At 38.6% G+C, this 23,998-nt stretch overlaps 1 protein-coding gene across 1 annotated transcript in view; it reads right to left on the bottom strand.

Moving 5' to 3' along the window:
- Adamts12 (ADAM metallopeptidase with thrombospondin type 1 motif 12) overlaps nucleotides 1–23,998 on the bottom strand; it is a 286,768-nt gene that overhangs the window by 205,378 nt on the left and 57,392 nt on the right. The window lies entirely within an intron of this gene.

Genomic DNA, 23,998 nt, shown 5'->3' on the forward strand with positions numbered 1-23,998 from the left:
ATACGCCCACAGCTTACTAGGAGTGGTCTTAGCAATACAAAGATATTTTTAAATGTTTCTAAAGCCTGTCTGAATATAAATTAAGAAAATTCAGGGGTCCACGATGAGTCCATTTTACATTAGGCCAGAAAAGGATGATTGAAGCTGTCTTATTTCAAGTCCTTGCTCTCAATAGCTGCCCTCATCTACTACCACTGGACATGTGCTCTCTTCTAATGTCACCTTCTATAATGTCTTTCCTGGTCAAGAAACTGAAAATGTAAAATAGCTCCCACCTGGGCACCCCTTCCATCCTTGCCATATTTATTCTTTTTCAGAGTACTTATTACATTCTATGTATAGTCATATGTTTACCAGTTTAATCTTGGCTAATGTCACCCTCTGTACTAGAACTTCAGATAAAAACTAGAACTTTATTTTATTTTGTTCTATGCTTTATCTACATCACTTAGAACCTCGCCCAATATGGGCTCAACAAATACACGTTCAGTTATGCAGTTGAGTAAGTCACACTTAAATCCCTAATTAGATATTTTTCTTTAAAAAATAACTGCATCATCATAGTAGTTTTTTCAATCTGTGTGAATGAATAAATCTGAGTCCTTGGCACCTATGGAAGAGGTGCTCACCAAGAAATTAATGGTCCCATTCTGGCTGTTTTTCTTTTATTAATTTCTTTATAAATTCTTTATCAATTTTCAGAATCAGAATTTTATAGGTACAGAGCTTCCATTTGGTAGCATGGAAATAGTTCTGTGGTAGGACAGCAGTCACAGTAGTACACTGTAGCAATCATTAAAAACTGGAAAACAGTAGAGAAATTAAACAAACATTCATTGTCCACAATGATAACCCTATCCATAAAAACTGTATCACACACTGGATAAACTTTAGTGTTAACTTTCCAAAAGCAAATTCTGTGAATTTGTAATTACAAACTCTCGGAAGCAATTTCTTTGCACAGGAGCCACCATAAGTAAATCATGCAGATCAGAGATGATAAAAGTCTGAACCATCTGCTGCCACCTGCCACATCTATGTGGCCCTAACCTGAGTGCACAAGGGTCATGGCAAATCATTCTTAGCACTCTTAACCCACATCTTCCAGCTACTTTACAGTCTCTCTTGATAAATGGTTTGTGGATCCTTCACCACTTAATCAAACTTGTTAGTGTAGGATGAAACTAGTTTACGATTGTGAACTAGACATAGTTCCTCTTAAAGTGTTATAGTACTCATCTCTGAACTGAGAAGTCAGAAGATCCAGCAGTGAATAATAATAAAAAGTGCCATGGAATTGAACTTGATGCTCATCAACAGATGAACAGGGCTGTGGTTTGTGTCTAGATATTCCCCCAAAGCCTCACGCAGTTTGGAGGTGGGCACTTTTTTTTTTTTTTTTTTTTTTTTGAGGTGGTTGAATCTACCATGTGTGACTGATTTGCAGTTCAATGCTGGGATTAAGGTTGCTGGGATTAAGGGCAGATGACTGATTGCTGGATCCATCCTCTGATAGAACTGGTACCACCCTAATTCCAGTAGACAGGATAAAATAGGACAGAAAAAGGCTTGTCTTGTTTGTCCTTCATTTTTTGCTTTTGCCCTTCTTCTGCTGCCATGAATGTTGCCCCTCTGCCATGTGCCACCCTGGCTTAAAGCCAGCCAATGATGGACTGAAACCTCTCACCTTGTGAACTAAATAAACCTTTCCTCCCTTAACTTTGGGTGTTCAGTACTTTGTCTCAGCAACAAGAAAAAAGTGATTAGGACAACTGGATAAAGAACTGTAGTATTTTTTTAGCCATAACAAGAAAGAAATCATACCACTTACAGCAAATTTTAACTGAATAACATTATATTAAATTGAGTCAGAATCAGAATCTGAATCAGATGCAGAAAAACAAATACTGAATGTTTTCTGTCGTATGTAGATATTTTTTAAATGTTGGTCAGAATGTGAAATAGGGATTACTAGAGTTGGAAAGTGTTGGGAAGAAAGGGAGACATAAAGAGGTCATGTAAGTGGTACCCACACCTAGACAGAAAGAAGTAATAAATTGTAGTGTTTTACAAAACATTAGGGGCACTATATTTCACAATAACTAATTATACATCTTATAAATAACAAGAAAAGAACTAGAGATGTAAAAACACAAAGTAATAATAGGGAGATGGAAATGTTAATTATCCTGATTTGATCAATACATATTTGATTTGATCAATACATACACACTGTGTCCCCAATTATGTGTAAATCAAAATAAAGCTTAAGGAAATGAAAATTTTAAAATATTCTGATTTCATCATTAAACATCATGTATTTAATTATTTGTAGGATTAAATAATGTTTTAAATGATGAGGAAAGGGAGATGGAGACAGTTTTTGTATGTGTCTTTATATATATGTAATAAAGCATGTGCCTAATGAACAACAAGATTCTTCTTTCGGGTTTGGTTTGGTTTGGTTTGGGCTTTTTGTACTGGGGACTTACAACCTCACACTTGTCAGACAAGTGCTTGTACTGCTGAGCTATATCCTTAGCTTGGGTGTCTTCTGAAGAGCAGCCAGTAAACTGCTTCATGAAATTTTAGGCTAATGTATGTTAAAAGACAGTCCTGCACCACTTCTAAGAACTGAGCTTATCCTGGTTAAATTTTCCTTGCATTCAATTCATTTTAAGCGGTTACTACTCAAAGTGCTTTAAATGAGCCATATATATGAATAAGGCTTGGGTTCCACCTTCCAGGCACAGGTATAAGGACCTCTAATACAAAATGGGCAGTGAAAAAGGACAGATCCCAGGCTAGAGATTTATTAAGGAAAAAGAAATCAATTCCATCTGGGAAAGATTTTACAAAGGAAGTGTTCAAGATCTGAGCCTTGAGGAGTGGAAAGTACCTTAAAATTGGGGGATAGAATCTTCTGGACTGCTGAAAAGATTTTATAAAATTCCTAGACATAAAAGGAGAAAGGCATAGCCAGGATCTCCTAATACATGAGCTACTCTTGATTAAACCTTCAATGCTTTTTTTCCCTTGTTATTCTAAGAACAGTATTTGTACTTATCATTGTGTTCAGTGTCACACTGAGATCTAAGACTTGCCTCTTTCTGAATTAAGGCTCAACACAGTACAATAACTCTGGATATTTCTTAATAATTAATTGGTCTATTTAGCACTAAGAAAGGCTATGTTTTTGGTATTTGAGTTGAAGCTTGGTAGGCAACAGCTTTAAGATCCATGTTCCTGCCAACATGGTGGCACACACCTATAATCCCCACTAATCAATTCATATATATATATATATATATATATATATATATATATATCCAATATACACACATATTCTTGTGTGTGTGTATATATATATATATATGCATGCATATAAGCATCTGTGTATGTATATGTACTGAAATAATTTCATTGGCTCTTAAAATTACTGGACTGACAGGAATATCAAGTGGTCATTTAACTTCATAATTCTCACACTTCAAAGACATAAGAATCACAGGAAGTCTTGCTAAATCTCCATTCTGATTCAGAAAATATCAGAACCTGGGAGTCTGCAGTTCTAACAAGCTCCCATGTGAGAGCTTCCCAGAAGAAAACCATGTGATTAGAGCAAGGGCAACACTCAAGCACATGACTCACACGGACAAGTCCAGTCTGAAGAAGCTTCAAAGCAGGGGAAAGGGATTTACCACTGATCTGTCAGGGAGAACAAGCTAACAGCTGCAATAGCCACATGTTAGAGAATGGACTCTGTAGAGACAGTGGGAATTTGGGAGTGGATATGTAACTGAAATGCCATTCTAGAATGTTACCCTGATTGCCTTTATAGTCTTCTTTATCAGTTTGTACCTTTCCTAGTCATCAGTTAAAGCAGCCCAGCTATGTCTTATCTCTATTGCTCAGCCTCATTTCAGACTGTCTCTGCTCAAATCCACAGTAATGAATAAAAATCTGAACTGACAAATCTAAAGACATAATTTTCTATTATATTATTTATATCTATTTTTTAAATGTTTTAAAGAATAATTTTAACACTATTATACTCATTACTTTACAATATACATTGATATAATATGTAAGAAATAATTGTACAGAAATGGAGGAAGAAATAGAATTATATTAAGGCAAAACCATATATATTACAGAACATAGAAAATATGAAACGACCATATATAAAATAACTAAGATGTGGTTTAAAATCAACACAGTAAATTAAGTAATATACTAAAAATTGTTTATTATACAAAAAGACAATAAAGGAGCAACAGATGAAAGAAGACAGAAGACATGAAGACAACAATTGATATACATCTAACCATACCATTTATTACATTCAATGGTAACAGAATCAAAACCACAATAATTCAGTGCCTCATCCCGGTTACAATGCTGTCAGAAAAACAAAAGATAATAAGTGTTGGTGAGTATGTGGTGAAAAAGGTAACTCTTACATATTGTTGGTGGGAATATAAGTTAGTACAGCCATTATATAAAGAACAGTTTCAACATTCCTGCAAAAGTTAAACACAGAACTACTATATGATCCAGCAATTCCATTACTAGATATTTATCCAAAAGAAATTAAATCAATATACGAAAACAGAGGGCTTTTTCTATATACATATATTTGCTCCTTCCTAGAGTTTAATACCAGAAATTTTTAAAAATCATTTATTATGAAGAGATTATAAACAGTTTCCAAATGCTCCCAAGATGGTTCTGACATGCATTTCCCCACACACATTACTCCTGAGAATCTCTTCACATAGTCATATTAGATGCCAGGATTCCATGTTTTAAATAAACAAAGTTTGAAAAAAATCCTTCCCTTATTACAATATCTATTGTATATTTTGAATCTTATTACTCCTTCAGATTTTTATTTTTTATTATTTTTATACTAGGGAGACAGTATGATATTTATAAATATGAGTTTGATTTATTTCACTTATGAGTATGGTCACAAGTTGCCTCCATTTACCTATAAAAGCCTCAAGATTATCCTTTTATATATCTGAGTAATATTCCATTGCATAGAAACACTACATCTTTTTTATCCATTCTGCGATTGATGGGCATTCATGAAAGGCAAAGAAAGTGCTTATAGGATAAAATTACTGGGACAGGGGAAAGGAAAAAAGGAAGAAAGGAAGAGATTGCATAAATGTTGGTAAACATATAGATTTATGTATGTATATGTATGCTAGATAACTAAATGACTTATCTCTCTTAGTTCATCAAGAACAGTTTGTGCTGTCATTGTTTGATTGATCTCTTTTATACCCAGATTTTGTAACCTTCACAGCTAGTTCTGAGATAACAATGTGAAATATATTAACTAGTGTTAATTCCCTACTTTTTCTTTTTTGAAATTTTGTATCATTTCTATTCTTTTTTTTTTCTGTTTTGCTTTTTAAAAAAATCCTTCCCATGTTCTGCAATACTAGGATCATTGTAGCAAACTATAGCAAACTGGGATAACTTAACTCCAGAGAGACAAATTTTCTGATCCTATTTTAGACACATCTCTTTGGTTCATCTACACTATGGATAATAAACACTATGTACAGCAAGTACCATCCCAGCCTAATAAATCAATTAAGATAGCCAATTCCTCCATCTCTAGTAAGAATTCTGATCCACCAAAAGGAATCCTTTGAGATCAATACCAAAAGGTTCAATGATTTTATTATGAATGTAACTTAATTCCACTAATTATACATATTGGCCATGAAATAATCTGCTAAACTTGTGGCCGAGGAGTGGTTCCTCTATGACAAAAAAAGGTGTGATATACTTTTGCAATTCAGTGTTTCTGAGACCATATTTCTTTTCCTTTAATCTTCATTACTCAGTGGGAGTTTTTCCATTCTTGGAAGAATATAGGAAACATTAAAAGCAGTATTTATAGTTATCTTCTATTGCTTTATATTAGTAATTGTCAAATTTAACCTCTGTCTCCCCCGAGTCCAGTCCCCCCACACACACAAAATCAATCGGGTTGCTGACATAAAGGGCATAGCTTTTTACTGTTATCAAAGGAAAGACAACTTTGTAGAAGAGAAAACACAAGGACTTTTAAAAAATTAAGTTGACTCTCCATTTCTGAGTACTGCTCACTCTCAAAGTAGTTCCTAAGCCTGCCTAGCAAATTGCATCAAATTCCTAGTGTTATTCTGCATTTGTAAACAAAATCTTTAGCAATCTCATGAAGGCTAGGTCATAATGAGAAAAAGTTTACTGAGAGAAGAAAGAAATTTCAACCACTTTAATTACCACATATGTGAGGCTGGTTTGACAATGAGATAGTAAATGTAACCCTGGCTCCTGCTGAGAGCCACGTTCAGGCACAAGCATTGCACAATTGACTGACATCTTGTCTACAGGCTCCTGGCCCCTTCTGATCTGTCTTTAGGAAGGCCTTGTCCTGGTTTCTACACTGGCTGCCCACATTCCTCCTGTGCACTTTAGGACCCTCACATATTATTGCTTACAAAAAAAACCCACCTTATATAGACATTTTTCATAGACATTTTCATAGACAAAGGAACACAGGACAGGGATAGAGCTATTTTCTCCCAATTCCTCCACTTCAAACTTTTCTGAGCACCTGCCATGTGTGACAGGTCTTTCTGGATGCGAGACAATTGAAGACACCTTATAATAGACATTGCCACCAAGAACCTCACAATCTCATTAAAACAGGAAAGGCAGTTCTTAGTCACCTTCAGTAAAGATGATCTCATAAGGCTACTTAATGTTCCAGCACAAATGGGTACTTTCACTCCTGCCTGGACCATCAGATAACAGCATGGACTACAGCTCTGAAGTTCTGGAACTCAGGTACCGGGCCACAGATGGTTCCTGACAAACACATGCCATGGTTCCTGCCACTTCATAGAGCCTTGAATAATATAACACTAACTGAAACAAGCAACTTTCTACATTTTTCTCCTCTATCCAATAAATAAGCATATACCCAAGGTGAATATTTTATTTAAATTTGATTATAACTCACTGCAATGGTATGAACATGTGACAAGATAAGAGAGAACACAGGAGGGAAGGGGAAGAAAGAGGAAATCAGGAAAAGCAGAATTATTTAGATATCCCAGGTAGAGGTGCACAAGAGAAGTGACTGTCTTACTCCTCTTGGTAGTTTAATGGAATCTCATTTTCCAGGCCATCAAGGTGAGCTGGTTATTAGACAAAAAATCATCAAGGTGAGCTGGAACACCAGCTTTGAAAATCTGCGGTTATGAGAGGATCTTTGGCTGACAGCCTTAGCCAGAGGGAGATATTTCAAAGGAGGAAGTGACTCGCTCATAGGTAAAATTATTACATGAAAATTTACCACACTTTGGGGAAGCTTGCAGTCTTGTGGTGGGTTAACTAATGGTTAATTTGTAACACCCAGCTGAACTGAGTCAGGATAGTGCTGGGTGTAGAAAAACCACCTGATGATTGTTAACAACAGCATAGGGTAACAGGGGAAGATGGTGTGCTGTTGTGCTGGGGAAGATGGTGTGCTGTTGATTCTTCTGGAGCAGCTTATCACCTTGGGTTTCCTGATATGAATTCAGCTATTTTCATCATCAGAGGAGCTCAGGTCCTCACTGCCACTAAAGTTAAATGCAGTGCTCTTCAGGATGCTCTGGTCCTTACCTTAAGATTACTTCTTGGCTCCATTGCAGAGCCCTCAGCCTGCTGGCACAGATCCTTCATCTCACTGGTACAGACTTTCTAGCTTCTGCCACTGGCCTTTGGGCCTTCCTAGTGTGGATCTTTGATAGATACTTATATGAGACAGTGTTGAGAGCTCTAGGCCTCCGGTTGAACTCATGGAGAACATTGCCATGACTCTAGGTCTTCAACTGGACTCATACAGGACATTGCTGTGAGACCCAGGGCCTCATCTGGATTCTTTGAGTCTCTAGCATGTGGATAGATTTCTTACAGTTTTCTACATTTAACTTTTTGGGTGAAAATTATAAAATAATCCCCCAAATTATGTGTCCTGTATTAAATCTATTTCCTTGCAAACCCTGACTACAACAAATCTCTAACACAGAGACACACACAATTCCAACAGCTACGTAAGAGGCAAAGCAGGGATTCCACTTGCATATGTTCAGATGCAGAAACAGTTTCCTGCACATCTTTTGTCTGCTTCCTTGGCACCTCCTCACCTCAACACTTAGCAAGGTTCCCCCCGCCCCTTCTTCATAGTGTCTTAAGAAATTCCCCATCTCAAAGACTAAAGTCCCAACTAGCCAATACTGTGAGGCAGGGCACAGAAATGTGATGCCTATTACACACACTCAGGATCACAGCAGTCCTGTACATCAAGGCACAGTTTTCTTTAGTGAGTAACGTTGAAGATCATGACACACAGGAGGTGTAATAGGCTATAGATATTGTGTTAATTCCCTGTGGGATGGAAAGGTCATTCATACTGAGCCAAGGGACAGGCTAACAACTGCCATCCCAGTGCCTCAGACCACCAGAGAAGCCTCCTGCTGGTGCTCTGTGGGTGCCCATGAAGTAGGAACAGAGAAGTATCTGTCAAATTCCAGCAGCTGCTGCCTGCAACTTTGCTCCCTCCATGGCTGAGAGAAAACAACGGCAAAGGAGAGGTTAAATGTAAAAATTTCCATTGTACATGCCTCACTGATTAATAAGAAGCATGATCTGGGGATCTTTATCCCATCAGGGAAAGACTAAGGAAAGAGTGTGTGGCTTTCCAAACTTGTCTGACAAGAGAAGAAATTGGAAAGCAATGCTGTTGTCTCCCAAGGACAGAAGTTGCCAGTGCCTGAGGAGAGTCTAGCAGCCCCATTCCCAGCAGGTTTGAAAAATGATGCCTGGGTTAGCAACAGCGATGTTTTGAGAGTAACAGAGACAATGCTCTGGACAAGTGTTCCTGCCACTTTAGAACTATCTGTGGCTCGGTTTCCTGCTTTTGATATTACCTGGTGTTCTTGACAAATTGACCAACACAAGAGAAAGTACATTTCCATGTGAGCGAGCTCCAATCTATGCTCAGAATGGAAGGGCAGCTTGGTCTGCAGCCTTTCCCTTCTAATTGGCATCAGTCCTGCCCCCTGTGTCTTCCCTTTGGCTAAGAATATGGCCAGCATCAGTTGCCAAAGTATTTTTAAATGAATTCCAGGCATCATATCATTTCCCTCCAATACTACACTGTGAATCCTTAACATTATGAACATCTTAAATATAACAATGTTATTGTCAAACCTAAATAGGGTGTAAAATAGTTTCTATTTTATGTAATGTTATATCATAAATAATTTGCAATTTTTTTCTTTAAAAAAAAGATATTCTTACAATGTATTTGTTCAAAGCAAGTGATGCCAATATCTACACATGACATTTGGATGTTTTTTCTCTGTGTCTATTTTTTTCTCCAAAGGAGCTTCCCTTCTTTCTTTCTTTCCCTGCCACTAGCTGGTTACAGTGAGCAATCGATTGTTCCTCAGAGTGTCCCACATTCACAATTTGTCCATTTACTCCCTTACTCTGATTTTCTTCAGCCCTGCTCTTCTGTAAACTGGTGAATTAAAATAGAGGTTTGATTATAGCAAGAGTGTGTGTGTGTCTGTGTTCTGTAGTTACAAACAGAGAGCAAGAAAGAGACAGAGAATTCAGATAAATACAAACACCTCTTTTAACTTAGCATACTTATACACCAAAACACACACATGGCTAAACCGATGACTTCAGATGTCTAGAGAATGTTTCACAGCTACAGGGGCATGCATAACATTTACTGAAACTAATATTGATCACAGTGATTATCATCCACTCTACTATACAATTCAAGGTCAAGCTCTCATGATGAAAGCAATCAAGCCAGATCTCATAGCTTTCCATAAGTGGGAGGCCAAGGCTTCTTGCTCCAGCTCTGTTCTGATTTCCTACTTCCTCTCAGTCACAGTTTCTCACATGCACAAGTGGCCCTTAACCTCTGATTCACAACAAAAATTAATTTCCTGGCTATCAGTTTGAAATAATCCCCACCACTAAGGTTTAAAATATAAAACTGTTCAAAGAAAACAGCCTTGATAACATAGGATACTAGAAAGTATGAGATTCCAAATCCTTTTCTGATATTATCATGCTCTGCAATCCTGGAAAAGTTATTAAACTTTTCTGAATCACAACTATAAAACAAGGAAGATTTTCTTAACCTCTTCCATCTCTGAATTCCTATGAAATAACATATTTTTATTAATCCTTTATGCATACATCTTTGTTATGTCTAGACTCATTAAAAATAAACTAACAGAAAAAACAAGAATTAGCAAGAAAAAGAACCAGGAGGAATGTTGATGCAAGCCAACTTGATCTTTATCTTCTGAGAATTTAAATTTGTACTTTTGTGCAATGAGTGCACTGTGTGGCCTGCTGAGTCACTTCAACAGAAATTCTCTACTAAAAATGCCCACCAACTCTGTCACTTGAGCCCCTTAAATACCTCTATCTTAATCGTTCAGTCTGTCTGGGATTCTGAGAGTCTTAGGCAGCCTTCTAAACCTCCACTAAATTTCTTTTCATTTAGGCTTAGGTTTTTTCTGCTACTGTGATAAAAAGAAACCTTGCTTATATGCCCTCTGGCCTCTGAGGTGTGGCTCAGATCAAAGGCTACCTGAAGATTTGCCAGGAGGAGAGACATTGCACTGACCACAGCCATGTCTATCTATCTGCAAGTGATGGTGCTAATTATCTGTCTGTGGTATTCATACCTACACTTAATTTCCCATGGGCTTCCATTCTTAAACAGTCCCAGATCCAGAACACAGTGACCCTGTACTATGGAATAAATCCTGATACAGAGAATGCATAGATCATGTAATTACCTCCCATCTTGCACTCAATCAATACCCAGTCTGGAATAAGTTAGAGCTAAATTCTCATCATCTGAAAGCACTGGTTTCCTGTACCTTATGATAACTCCTCTCCACAGCTTGCATGATTGACGGTGCACTCCTATGGTTGCCCTGATAGGTTTACCCTACTTCTCTTTTCCCCTCACAGAGCCTGGCACACACCATGGCCACAGGCAGTGCTCAGCAGAAACATACTGGATCAGTTCCCCTGATTCCATGTGGAACCATCAATGACCAGTGGAACAGATTTGCACTTGGTTGCCAGGCTGTTTCCAGCAAGGATGGAGCAAAAGCCAGTAGAATCCTCAGAAGGAATGAAAAAAGTGCAAACTGAGAGTGTAGCTCAGTGGTAGAATATTTGTCTAGCATTCTTGAGACTCTGGGTTCTGTCTCAAATACCACTGGGGGAGATTACTTTATTTGCAGTTTGACTTTAGAGGGGATAATATGGTGAGAAGAATATGAGCTGGATTGCAAACCCATCCATCCTTTGTCTGCTTTTCCTGTCCAGTGTACAATCCAACCAGCTGAATATGGTTTAGTGATGGTACTTTTATATTGACCCAAAAAAATCACCCATTGAAGGTAGTTTTCCAAGATTAATTATCATTTGTTCCTCTTTCTCATTGTCCTCCATTAACAGCGCATACATAGCAGGTCTTGGGCACTGGCATCAGATTTTGTACTCATGAATCTGCCTTCACTCACATTATGCCAAGGGGACATCAGAAATCTCCTGTGTGCCATTCAGATCAATGACCTTCATTCCTGTTAGGGGTTTTAGCCTCTCGTTACACCACACTGACGGTCAAATGCCCAGTACACACAGGCACATCCAGGCTCTACTCAGATATGTGACTCAGATGTTCCATAAACATCTCACTTCCTGTCCCATCCAAGGTGAGAAATGTCAAGGCACTCTCTTGATGTACAACCAGATGCACCCTAGAAGTACACGGAGTTGAAAGCACATGGGGAGAAACTCTGGGCCTTTGAAAGGAAGATGGCACTAGCAAATAGATTTTACCTTCCTCCTCCAGCAGCTGCCCTTTAGAGCAGTCCTGTGTGTTGTTTCTCTGAAAAAGCCATCAGTTACATTTAACATCAGCACCCAAGCCATTCTTTCCACTCACTCCTGCTTCCTGAGTTAATAGTGCTCAGTAGCAGAGGATCGCGCAGACCCTGGCCCTCCGCACCTACTTATTGAGGGACTCAGACTAAGGCCAAATCTTGTTTCCCCATCAGGTGACAACTGGTGTTCTATCTTCCCCCAAAACTGAAAAATTCCTTGAGGACAGAACTAAAGTTTTGGGGGTTCCTAAATATTTGCCCCAAATCCATTCTTGTGCTCTCAATCTCCCTGCCAACAAGCCTTCCTGTACCACTGCTAGCCATCCTGTGTAAGGCAGGCCACACATGGCAAACAGAAGCTGCAGGAGTGAAAGGCCTTCCCTGGGGAGTTGCCTTTGCAGGGCCAAGGCAGGCTGGGGCTGGGGCTTAGCTGTCCTCAGACACAATCCTGGGAAAAGTCAGCAGAGGAGTATTGCAGGGAAGAGTTCCACCAGGAGCACACATACTAATGCTGGAGTATCTGCTGAGGTACTGAGAGCTCCTCATGGCATTAGTATGTGACATTCGGCAAAGTCTTAATCAGCTCTTAGACTATCAAATAGAGAAATTCTCTCTGTGGCTCTGGCTCTGTGTCTCTATTTCTGTCTGTTTTTGTCTGTGACTGTATTTCTCTCCCTCTCTCTCTTTCTTTCTTTTATCTCTTCAAGAATTAAATGATGTACCTACAAAGAGGACCTCATACATTGTCTATTGAGGGCTCAGTCTATAATAGTGCCTCCTTCTCACCACATCCACTTGATCTTATTACTCCCTAACCTCAAATCTTAGACACTATAACTACCCAGGTCAGAGGGTCTACTAGCTCTATCCTTCTTTCTCCTGATTGACCTCCCCCTTCTGCCTTGGTTCACTTTAATAGATTCTCATCACAGTTGGTGCAATAAGCCCAACCATGCCACAAGTGTCCTCAATCTGCTGTCACATGGTTCCTCCGATCCCAAAGAGCACAGACAACTTTTATGGCAGTGGCCACAAGGCCCTAGGTCATCTCCTCCACCAGGCTGGCCACCAAACTCCAACTTTGCTGTACCTTTAGCACCAGGCAGACTTCTGCTACAGCATTTGCAAACACTGCTCATTCAGTCAGGATTAACTATTTCTCCAGATATCTCCACAGCTTGAACATTTATCTCTATAGGTCTGTATGCAAACATAATCCTTTCATTGAGGGTTGCACTAGCCATGCAACCTACTGCATCATCCCCCAATTCTTCTCCTCTTTAACTGCTGTGCCATTTGCCTTGATGCTGATAACTATCAAACAAAGCTGACATCTGGTTGATTGATCATGTTTCTCTCCTGGCTGCCCTGTCCAGTCTAGAAGCTCTGGAAAGGCATGTGTTGGTGGGCTACAGTGTTGGAGCACAGCTTCCACTCAATCAGTGCTCAATAAACCTTTGTTGAATGAATAAATTCCTCTTCCTTAAGTATGGCTCTCCAATGTACCTCCAATGTGTCTCAACTGAAGAGTTAATCTCATTTCACTCTTTGTTACATTTTTCTTTTTCTCAAATATAAACCAAAAAAAAAAAAAAAAATGAGCTGTAACTATTTGAGACCCCTCGCACATAATCTAGGTAAACATTTAAGTCATGGCTTAAGGTCACAATTTCTACAAAATGAGAATCTGTTCAAAATTTTAAAACAAAATATCAAATGTTCCTTTTGCTTTAATTAGGAATTAAGGTGATATAAAATAAACGATGTTTTTTTTCATGTTTTAAAAATATACTCCAAAATAGTCTAAAATCCAGAGGAAGTTGATGAGTATCCAGAAACAGATGTTTTAGGCAGTCTTATGTCTGGATGGAAAAAGAATCTGGATGAACTATGCATTGATATAAATGGAAATATATCGAATCACATTTTTAAAAGTTGAATTTAACATTTTTCAAAATTATGGGCTGAACTGGGTTCTTTAACCAAAATTCTTTTCTTCTTTCATTTAACACATTTCCACGTGAAGCTCTATGATATCCATAAGCTCAGCTTGCTAGGCGTAAGTCACTTATTGTTTTATTTTCAGTGTGATACTTCTAGATAACATCCTGTTTATTAAAGGCTCTATTAAGTAAATCTCAAAGTCAAGCTCTATTGGCAAGATGGTGCTCTCAATACTGATTTTAATGCACAATCCTGGCCTCTGAAATTACAAAGAAGCATTAGTCATGTTCCAGACCTCTAGACCAGTAGAGAGAGAGAAGACATGGGAAAACTGATCAACCAGTTGTTATTAAACACTACATTATTAGGTTTCAAGGCAGCGCCATTCTCAGACTGTGGAGGGAGGGAACCAGGCCTCAAAAGGAGGAGATCCCTGCCTGGAAACCAGCGCCATGCACGGGCTGCCTGAGTGGGGACACCCACACCCAAGCCTCTCTCCAATGAGTCAGCGCCATTCAAAGACTGCAGCGGAGGGGAAAAGAAGCAGGCTTCACAAGGAGGTGATCCCCACCTGGAAACCATATCATTTTCATGTTTTATTGGGTTGAGTTTTATTCTCTTCTGTTTTGTTTGATTATGTTAAATCTGATGGCATGAGCAGCTATTTAAAAGATAGCAAGACATATTATGGTAGCCATTTTGGATTTACCATTGGCTTATTTTGAAGTCCTTTATTGCATTCATTGTTTTGTTTTTACTCCATTCTGTTCTGTTTGATTTGTATTATGTCTGAAGGTATCTGCAGCTATTTTGAAGACAACAAAAGGCATTATGTTAACTATTGCTGATTTTGCAAGGTTCTGAAGTCCTGTATCACCTGTCCTAGTTTATCTTGATTGGTTTTATTCTGCTTTATTTCCCTTAGTTTTATCTCTTCAAAATGATTTAAAAAAAATAGTAATCAGAGACAAAACAAGCAATACAGGAAAGAGAGTTCTAGAAAAAACTTGAAAAACAGAATTTTAGAGGGGAAAAGAGACTATAAGACAAGAGGAACAGGTAGGTTGAAGACCTGTACAAAGAAGTGGCAGAGAAGAATAAACATCCACACCTCAAGAGACTGTGTAAAAGTGGAAAGGAACATAGAGGATAAAGGACACTGTCAGTCTTGGCTGTCTCAAATAAAACCAATACTAATAATTAGGCGGTAGGGAAAAATGTCAGAAAGATGAACATTTAGGCAAGCTCCATCATTCTCTGGCTCAATACTTTCTTTTTTGTCTCTCCTCCCTCCTTCTCCCCTTCTCTCCCTCCTTCTCCCCTTCTCTCCCTCCTTCTCTGTCCCTCTTTCTTTATCTCTCCCTCTCTCTCCTCCTCATCCTCTATCCAACTTCTCTGCTTAAAAAGTGACTAACGTGACAGACAGGCATTCTTCAGAACAGTGAAGGAAGAATTCATGGGGTTGAAGAGACTCCTTGGCTGCCTCTTACAGGGTTATTCTTTGAAGACTGAAGCATTGAGGGGACTCCAGCAAGTAGAGAGTGCTGACCTGATCAGCAGAAAAGCCAGATCTAGGCTTGCAAAAATACCAATTACCTTTCTTCAGCTTAATCCATGAGCTCATTCTCATCCTGCTCCACAGATCTCCATATAGCTCAGCCACTCAATGAAACAAATCAAATGTCCACAGTCCCTGGTACTAGCCAGACAGGCAAGGAGAGCACAGCATGCCTACACCCTTATATTAAGCCCTTCCTGGGCTCTGTGTTCCTTGAGATCTGCCACTGTGGGCGGCATATCAGTAGTAGAATCAACAGCAGCTGCCATAACAGATGTGAGTTTGTGTCAGCAGCCTTGAGGTTGGCAGAAATCTAAGGCGAGTGCCTGAATATTTTCCTCAGCATCTGCAAGGGCTGAAAGTGGGGAGAAACGTCAGCCTTCAGCGGTCAGGAAGGAGAACAGAGGCAGCAGAGTTTCCAACACCATGAATCATATCTGGAGCTGTCACCTGTGAAAACTAACTCCGCTGGCAGCTTGAAATACTTTTCAAAGGACTATTCCCTGACAATGCTCTTTTATTCATATAGACACCATTATCTACTTCTTAAACAATTAATTATGAACTTATAAATGCTTTTTGAAAAAGATACTAGAAAATTTAATTCCAAGCAGCTGGTAGGAAAAATAGACTTACATGTACTGCAAAGCCAGGATTTTACATGGAAACTCTAAATGCATAGCAGAGGAAAACTGGAAAGAATGTTTTCCTTAGATTTCAGGCTCTAAAGCATTATCAGGGTCATGGGCTTAACTATTTTAGCACAAGGAATCTGCAAGCATCTGCCCTTGCCACTTGGGTTGCTTACAAAATGGCACTTCCCTTGCATTGAAGAGGACATCATTAGGCTGGAAAATGTATTGACTGGAAATGTCTCATTATGGTACAGTATGTCAACCCAGACAGAAATCTCTGCAGGAACAAAAAAAAAAAAAAAAAAAAAAAAAGAAACTGAAAATACTATCAAATGCCCCATAGTGGAGCACAAAATTAAATAAATAAATAATATGAAAGACATCTAGGAAATGTAGTAACGATTTTTGTTAAAAATTATAGAACTTCAGAAATCTTGCACTAAATGAAAGAATAACTTTAAATGGAAAAAAGAATCCACTCATATAGCATTAAAACTAGGAAATATTCTTATTTCCGATCATTCTTGAGTCAAATTTAAGGGAATCAGAGAGGAGCAGGAACCAGTGATCAGAGCTGGAAGCTCCTTGCTGATATCAGCTCAGCAGTAAAGGAATAAAGGAAGTGGGATGGGGGAATCATCTAGAGGAGACATTCCTTCCTCCTGCAGCCCCTCTCCCTTATGATCAGTAAGAGCCACTCCAGTCCAAGTACGTAAGGCTCTGAACACTCACTGCTATTTTCCCCAGTAATGGAAGCAGAAGCTGAAGACAATGAAGGAAACCTCTGTGTTAGGTTAACTGTCTCATAGCAACTCAGTACTAGACTAAGCTGAGGAAGAGCCAGATAAAGAAAAATTCTGCCACTGTAGAGAATCTCCTTCTCTTTCATTTTGATAATAGAATCCTTCTAAGCGCATGAAGAACTTCTAGGACTCACAAGGATGTGCTCCTTGTTATTGGAGAGAGAGGAAAAGCTTTCACAAGTTCCTAAAGACATATCTATGTGTAACAGGTTTGCTTCCAACAGTGTTTGCAATGTCTAAATGTCCCATCATGAAACACCTCCATAGAACAATACTTCATGGTACATGTGTGGATATGCTATGTAGTCACTGCACACCAAAAAATGAAATATCCACCCCAGATGTGGCTGTGCCCAGAGTAGAATCTGCCTTATGATAGGTGCTAAGCAAAAGATTCAGTGAGAAAAATGAACAGTGCACCGAGGAAACTTTAGAACAAATAAAACTTTCATACATGAACATGAAAAGATGTCTACTATTGCATGAAAAATACCAAATCATAAAATAGTATGAGCCCATTTTTAGTCAGTGATTTACACACATTCATGTCTTTATATGTCTCTTTTCCTTTTAAAAGTATGCACAGTAATATATGCATTTGTTATTTATATATGTGGGTAGCATCTGTAAGGTCTTATTTGCCATCATCTAAAACTTTGCTCTATTCTGGCATATGGCAAGGTGAGATTCCTGGCTCCCTTAATGGTTGGATTGAGCCTTAGGTTTAGTTTGGGGCAATGAGTTGTGTGCATAATGTGTCTCTTTCGGGCCAGAACTTTCACAAACCAACAGAGGCCTCAGAATTCTCTTCCCCTGGCAAGTTTATCTTAAAAGTATGTAGGTGTTGTGCTCAAGCCTCTGATAACCTGTGCCCTGGAGGGACTGTGATGAGCAGATCCCCTGGTCAATCTACAGCAACATACAGTGGGAGTGAGAAGTTAACTTTTTAAATCAAGTTACTGTGTTTGGGATTGTTACCCCAGCAAAACCTACCCTATTTCTGAATACTACAAAATATGCAGGCACACACATGCGTGCACACACACACACACACATACACTTGTATATTCATAGATTCATAAGCATATACATGCTCACATATGTATGTGTGTATATTTATCTTTACATATATATAGATATATAAATATATTGTACAGAGGCATACAATGTTCATATAAAATCTGGAAGACTATAGGACAATCAGATAAGGATTTTTGTCTCTGAAGGTTAGGTGGAGAGACCTTTACTACCTATTTTATGTAATTCCCCTATTTTTAAAATTAGTTTGCACTATATATAAAATTAGTTTGTACTTTTGTAGTCATTTTGATCACTATTTGTGCACATGTGTGTCCAATAAGGACTGGGCCCAGATGACTCACATATAAGGCCAAGTCAAACAAACAGAAATTTTAATTTGTATGTCTTTTCCTTCTCTGTCTTTCATCCCTTGATGTTAGGAACCCTGGGACTCATTTAACTGAGTAGGTTAGGAAGACAACGTTTTCTCTCCATAGCAATCCAGACCAAACTGAGATTAAAAAGGTCTCTTTTCCCCTGTTTTGCTTTTCTTTCTTCTTTCTTTCTTTCTTCCTTCCTTTCTTTCTTTCTTTCTTTCTTTCTTTCTTTCTTTTTTCTTTCTTTGCTCTTCTCTTTTCTGGTCATTTCTATCTCCTTTTTCCTGATCATCACTATATACAAGATGTACAAATATTCTAGGCTTCTCTTCCAGCTCCATCAAGACTCCTATCAGCTCCTTCTCTAAGCCATTGATTCCCAGTCTCAGCTGTGTGTTAGATGTGCAGGTGTGTGAACAACAGCAAGTGATTGCTATTTTCAGTCACTGAAATTGGAGTGGCACAATCCCCCAGCACAAAAGGACTGTTGCATAGTCCATGTCTTTCCTCCTTAGCATAGCAAAATAAAGTGATCAGTCATCGCGGGCATTTTGCTACCTCTCATAGCTATAAAAACAATGTTTGACTAGTGACTGTATGTATACTCAAGAAAGCAAGTGGTGTGAGATTTATAGTGTGCTGTAAAGGATTATTCTAATCACTGGAGCATTATTATGCATACAACTAGTTCAAGTATAAAGTCTAACGTTGGCCAAGCTAATGATATATGTGATATACAGCCCAGAGGTGACCAGCTAGCCACAAAAAAAGAGTCACACTGAAGGAATGCAGACAGGCCAAAACTGTATGAGTTCCCCAGCACCTAATACTCATGTAGATCCATATCCAACAATGGTTCAGGTTAGGAGGGTCTTGGACAGCATGGCAGGGTTTTTGTAATGTGGCTGTATCTGTTTCAAAGGAACAATTTCAGAAGGAGTAGGGTCTAGGAAGAGAAAGGGTTTCACAAACTCAGAGAATAGATCTGTGCACTATTTTGGGTCCCTGTCATTAATGAGTGTTTGTCTAATACATGTATGTGAGTGACAGAAAAATAGAGGTTATGTGTATGCTCTAAAAAGACTTTGTAGGGTCAGGGATTTAGCTCAGCAGCATAAACGCCTGCCGGCTAGCATGAGATCATGAGTTTGATCCCCAGTACCAAAAAATTTTTAAAAAAAAAGATTTGTAAAGAATATAAATTACAGCAGGCTTACAAGTAAAATTAAGTATAATTATGTTTAATTAGAGTACTGAAAACTAAATGATAAATATATAAATGTCTAGAATTAGATACTTTTCATATTATTTCAAATAAGATGAGTATATATTGAACAATTCTTGCTTTAGAATCATATAAGACTTAGCTCTCTGGGGCTGGGGATTTAGCTCAGTGGCATAAGCACCTGCCTTGCAAGTGTGTGGTCGTGAGTTTGATCTCTGGTACCGATTAAAAAAAAGAAAAAGACGAAAAAAAAAAAAAACTTAGCTTTCTGATCCACTTGCTATAGTCCTATTGTAAAGTTGAGCTTACTCATATGTAATACAAAGTCAGATGTACCCTTAAAAATGTATTTAATGAGGTGATGCGAAATTTCATGAAAATAGGGAGAAACACTTTGTGTTTTTAGTATATGTTAGTTCCCTTTCTCCTCTCACCCTCAGGATGCAGAAGTCACTGAAGAGCCAAGAGGATTATTCAGTCCAAGCAATGACAAAATCACTGACAACGCTGTCAAAAAGATGGCAGACCCACTTGGGAGATCACTCAGACCTGTGGCCTTTTAAAACAAGTCCACAGAATGAATGGTGTGGCCAGTATAACAGAAAGGGCTTCTTATTAGCCTTACATGGAGAAGCAGAAACACTGGGAAACTCCCCTTCTCCATGATTCCTACTGAATATGTTGTGTGATTTTTTTTTTAAAGTCTAGAGGCATTTTCACCTCATAACCATTCATTAAAATGTTAGCTTCAAGTTTAGAATCTAGGGTCTAAATCCTCTAAATGTATTGTAGGCATAGAATTTAGGGAAGAAAAAGTTCATGCTTCTTTTAAGAAAACAAATATTCATATTCCAGATCTCCAAAATATCCTCTTGGTCTGCACTCCCCTGCTTTAGAAAACAAGCACCAGCTGGGTGATCCTGAGTAAGTCACATCTCCACGTGGTGACTGACAGCTGCTTTGTGACTGGGTCGTTGTGGAAGGAATTGCTGCCTGGAGTCGGACAACCAAACTGACTTCAGTCCCACAGCTGAATTTCTATTATGTCACCTAACCCATGACCTTAATAAGTAGGTCAGCACCTCTGAGCCCGAAGGCTCGATATCCAATAAAAGAAGGTGAACAAAATTACACCTAATATTCCCTCTACCCCAAACATTACAAAAGAATAAACCTGTTAAAAGTTAAATGTTTGTTTTTTCCTACTCAACTGAATAACTATTGCTCGAGATGGCTATCTTCAAATTCCACATGGTTTTCTATGTGCCCTTGCCCTGGCATGCATGCACTGTCTTTTATTTGATATCCAAATTTACTCTCCATTCTTGAAGTTGTCCCATATTCTTGTGTTATGTCATCATTTTATGACTGTATTACACTGAAATCTAAAGACTGAAAGGATCAGACTAACACACAATAATGATGATGATGATGATGATGATAATTAAAATAACTGCATAATACCAGGCTTTTATTTAATGCCTATTATGTGCAAATCTCTGTAATAAGACTTTTTAATCTGTCATCTCAGTTCATCCTCACGGGTGCCCAGGTATGCAGATTCTACCGTTACCTCCATTTTACAAATAAAAGAAAAAATGGTTACTCAGTTAGCTCATTTGACTAAGATTACACAGCTTGAAAGTGACAGAATTCAAAGCTGGAAAAATCTATGTGATTCTGGATCTTGTTGCTGTCTTCCTCTGCTGTACTTCAGAACTCTAAATCTTTTCTTAATGAACCAAAGGATAAAAGCCCGTGAGAAAGCCACTTTCTTTCCTCTGAAATTCAGCTTCCTTACACATAAAGAGACTGCTTCATAGAGAGAGACAAAAGGCAGCAAATACAAAGGCCTATAAAGCAGAAGAGAACATGAAATGCTGGAGGAGATAAAAGTTGAATATTGCTCAAGCAGAAAAAAAAGAGAAAAATGGGGCCAGAGAAAAGGGGCAGCTGTTTGAAGCAGTGCAGGCTTTATTCTGAGAAAGGAAAGCTATTACTAATTCTTAAAAAGAGAAATGGCATGTGTAAATGTTCTTTTTCAAAGTGTCATGGTGGTAGTCAAATGAAAAATGGATTTCAAGGGAAGATTACAGGCCAGGGGCAATTTGGCACTGGCAGTCATTGTTCAGCAGGTTGCAGAGAGATGACAGTGACAATCCAGAGAAATGTGAAGGGCAGAAAAATCACTAGGATGTGACGATTCTTTGGGTATAGGAAACAGAGGTGGGAGGCAGGACAATGTGCAGGGTTGTGACACCAGATGATGTTGGTGCTATTGCAGACAGCTAAGTTAGTATAGGCAGTCAGACAGGGTTAGGCCCTCGAGGGAGTCCGTGCAGAAGATGAAAACACATTACAAATCTTTAAGATAAAGATGGAATGACCAGTCCTACCTGACTCCCCAAAGGATAAGCAGTATATTGTAGTTGGTATCACTTGGTTCAACAAAGTCTAGATAGGCATCAGTCTCCCACATGGATCACCAAGACCTCCTAATCCATGTCTTCCTAAAAAGGTCTTTGTTCTTTCCATGTGCACTTGCTGCATAACCTGCTTCCTCATTGGGTCACTATTACCTAAGTGGTTGTACTTGCAATCTGATTGGTTGATTGTAGTTTTAACCCATGTTGTACTTACCTTGTGGTTTTATATCCACCTCCTGATTTTGCTCTATAAAACTTCCTCTGTGAAATGTGGTTTTCAGTAACTCACTTTCAAGTCCTCTTGTCTTTAAGGAGCTCTGCCTCTCAAAATGTTCCTACTCTTAACCTCCACTGTTCTGTAGAATTCGTTCTTCAGTTTTGAGGAACACAAACTTGTTGTCTCTGACATGTATCAGGTTGGAAGTTACATTCATTTCTCCTATATCTTTACCATTTATTAAGATACGAACATTGATGAAGTCGGTTGAAAAGAAAAATAAATTTAGTTTTGGACAAGGTAAATTACTACACCTGTGTAACACTTACATGGAGATTATCAGGAAGAACTTGGAACTTGAGAAAGATCTAGAATGAAAATTAAAATTTATAAATTATTTCACATATGTGGAAATGGAGAAAGGTAAAGAGGGAGGGGGCATGAAAATTAAATAAAAAAAGGGATAAGTTTTGAGAAAAAAGTAAAATCCAATCAGAGGGAAGAGTTGACATGATCTGAGCACTCAGAAGAAAATAATGAAGGAAGAGATTCTAAACTGACTGGAAAAAGCTTTGAGGAGAGGGATGCACTTATGGAGCACAGTGCTATTGAGCCTTCAAGCAACCAAACTCCGAAGTGCCTGTTTGGACTCAAGAATGCCAAACCAGTAAGAACGTTGAGGAAAATCATGTGGACAACAGGGGCAAGTATGGAAGGCAGACTGAAACTGGATCAGGATGAGTGGAAAGTGGGATGAGGTGGTGCAGGTCGGTATCTCTACACAGTTTCACTATGAAAGAGAAGAGAGGTCAGATGGAGGTGTTTTTCTCATTTGGTTAGAGCACACTTACATGGCCCTAAGACAGTGCTAGTAACGGAGGGCAAACGTAAAGACAGGGGGCAGGTAGGTAATAAGTAATTCTTCAGAGTTCCAGAGGAAGTAGAAATGACAAGATTCACAGCCAAAAGGAAAGCAAGGATGAAAGGGTCTTCGGATACAACCAGAAAGAATTACAAAGACGTGTGTCTGTATGTTATAATAGGGCAGTTTTCTGCAACAGCTTCTGGGAATAAACATAATCAGAGCCTGGGAAAAGATAGTTTCAATGCAGATACCTCAATGATTGGACCTCCTGTGAAGCTTCTCAAAGTCCTCGTTTCATTTTAACCCTAAACCAATTACACTTGTACCTCAGGTAGAGAACAGCCATCAATAATTTAAAAACAAAAACAAGAAATTCTCACGCATAGTTGAGTTTGAGAACTAATTATCTATTATGTGGTTATATTGGCCAGATCTCCTATTGCTGGGGTGAAATAAGTAATATTTATAATTTAAAGAAGAGGGGTTCATTGTGGCTCACACTTTCAGAGATTTTAGTCCATGGTTAGCTGGCTCCAAAGCAGAGACTTCACAGTAGAAGTGTGTGGCGGATAAATAACTCACGTTATCCAGGAAATGGAGAACAGAAGAGCCAGAGAGGACGCTACCAGTAACCAGATATAGTTCTTGTCATGCCCCACGACCCACAGGGACACACCCAGAAGTGTGTTTTATTAATCTCCTAGGTCTCTATCAAAGCCAGTCAAGTTGACAACCAAGATTAACCATCACAATGATTTAACATTTATCATTAATAATTAATCACATATATTTAGAACCAAGAAGACTTAAGAATGCCTTCAATATTGTCACTTCCAAATCAACAACACATCTGCAGATTTATACAGGAAGTGGAATAAGAAATATTAAGAGTGCATCACACATAGAAAGTAAAAGCATAGCTCTGGGAAGATTATCTA

The sequence above is a fragment of the Cavia porcellus genome, unplaced genomic scaffold (assembly GCF_034190915.1).
Source record: "Cavia porcellus strain 051 isolate PalLab524CR breed Dunkin Hartley unplaced genomic scaffold, mCavPor4.1 scaffold_11, whole genome shotgun sequence".
Taxonomy (NCBI): domain Eukaryota; kingdom Metazoa; phylum Chordata; class Mammalia; order Rodentia; family Caviidae; genus Cavia; species Cavia porcellus.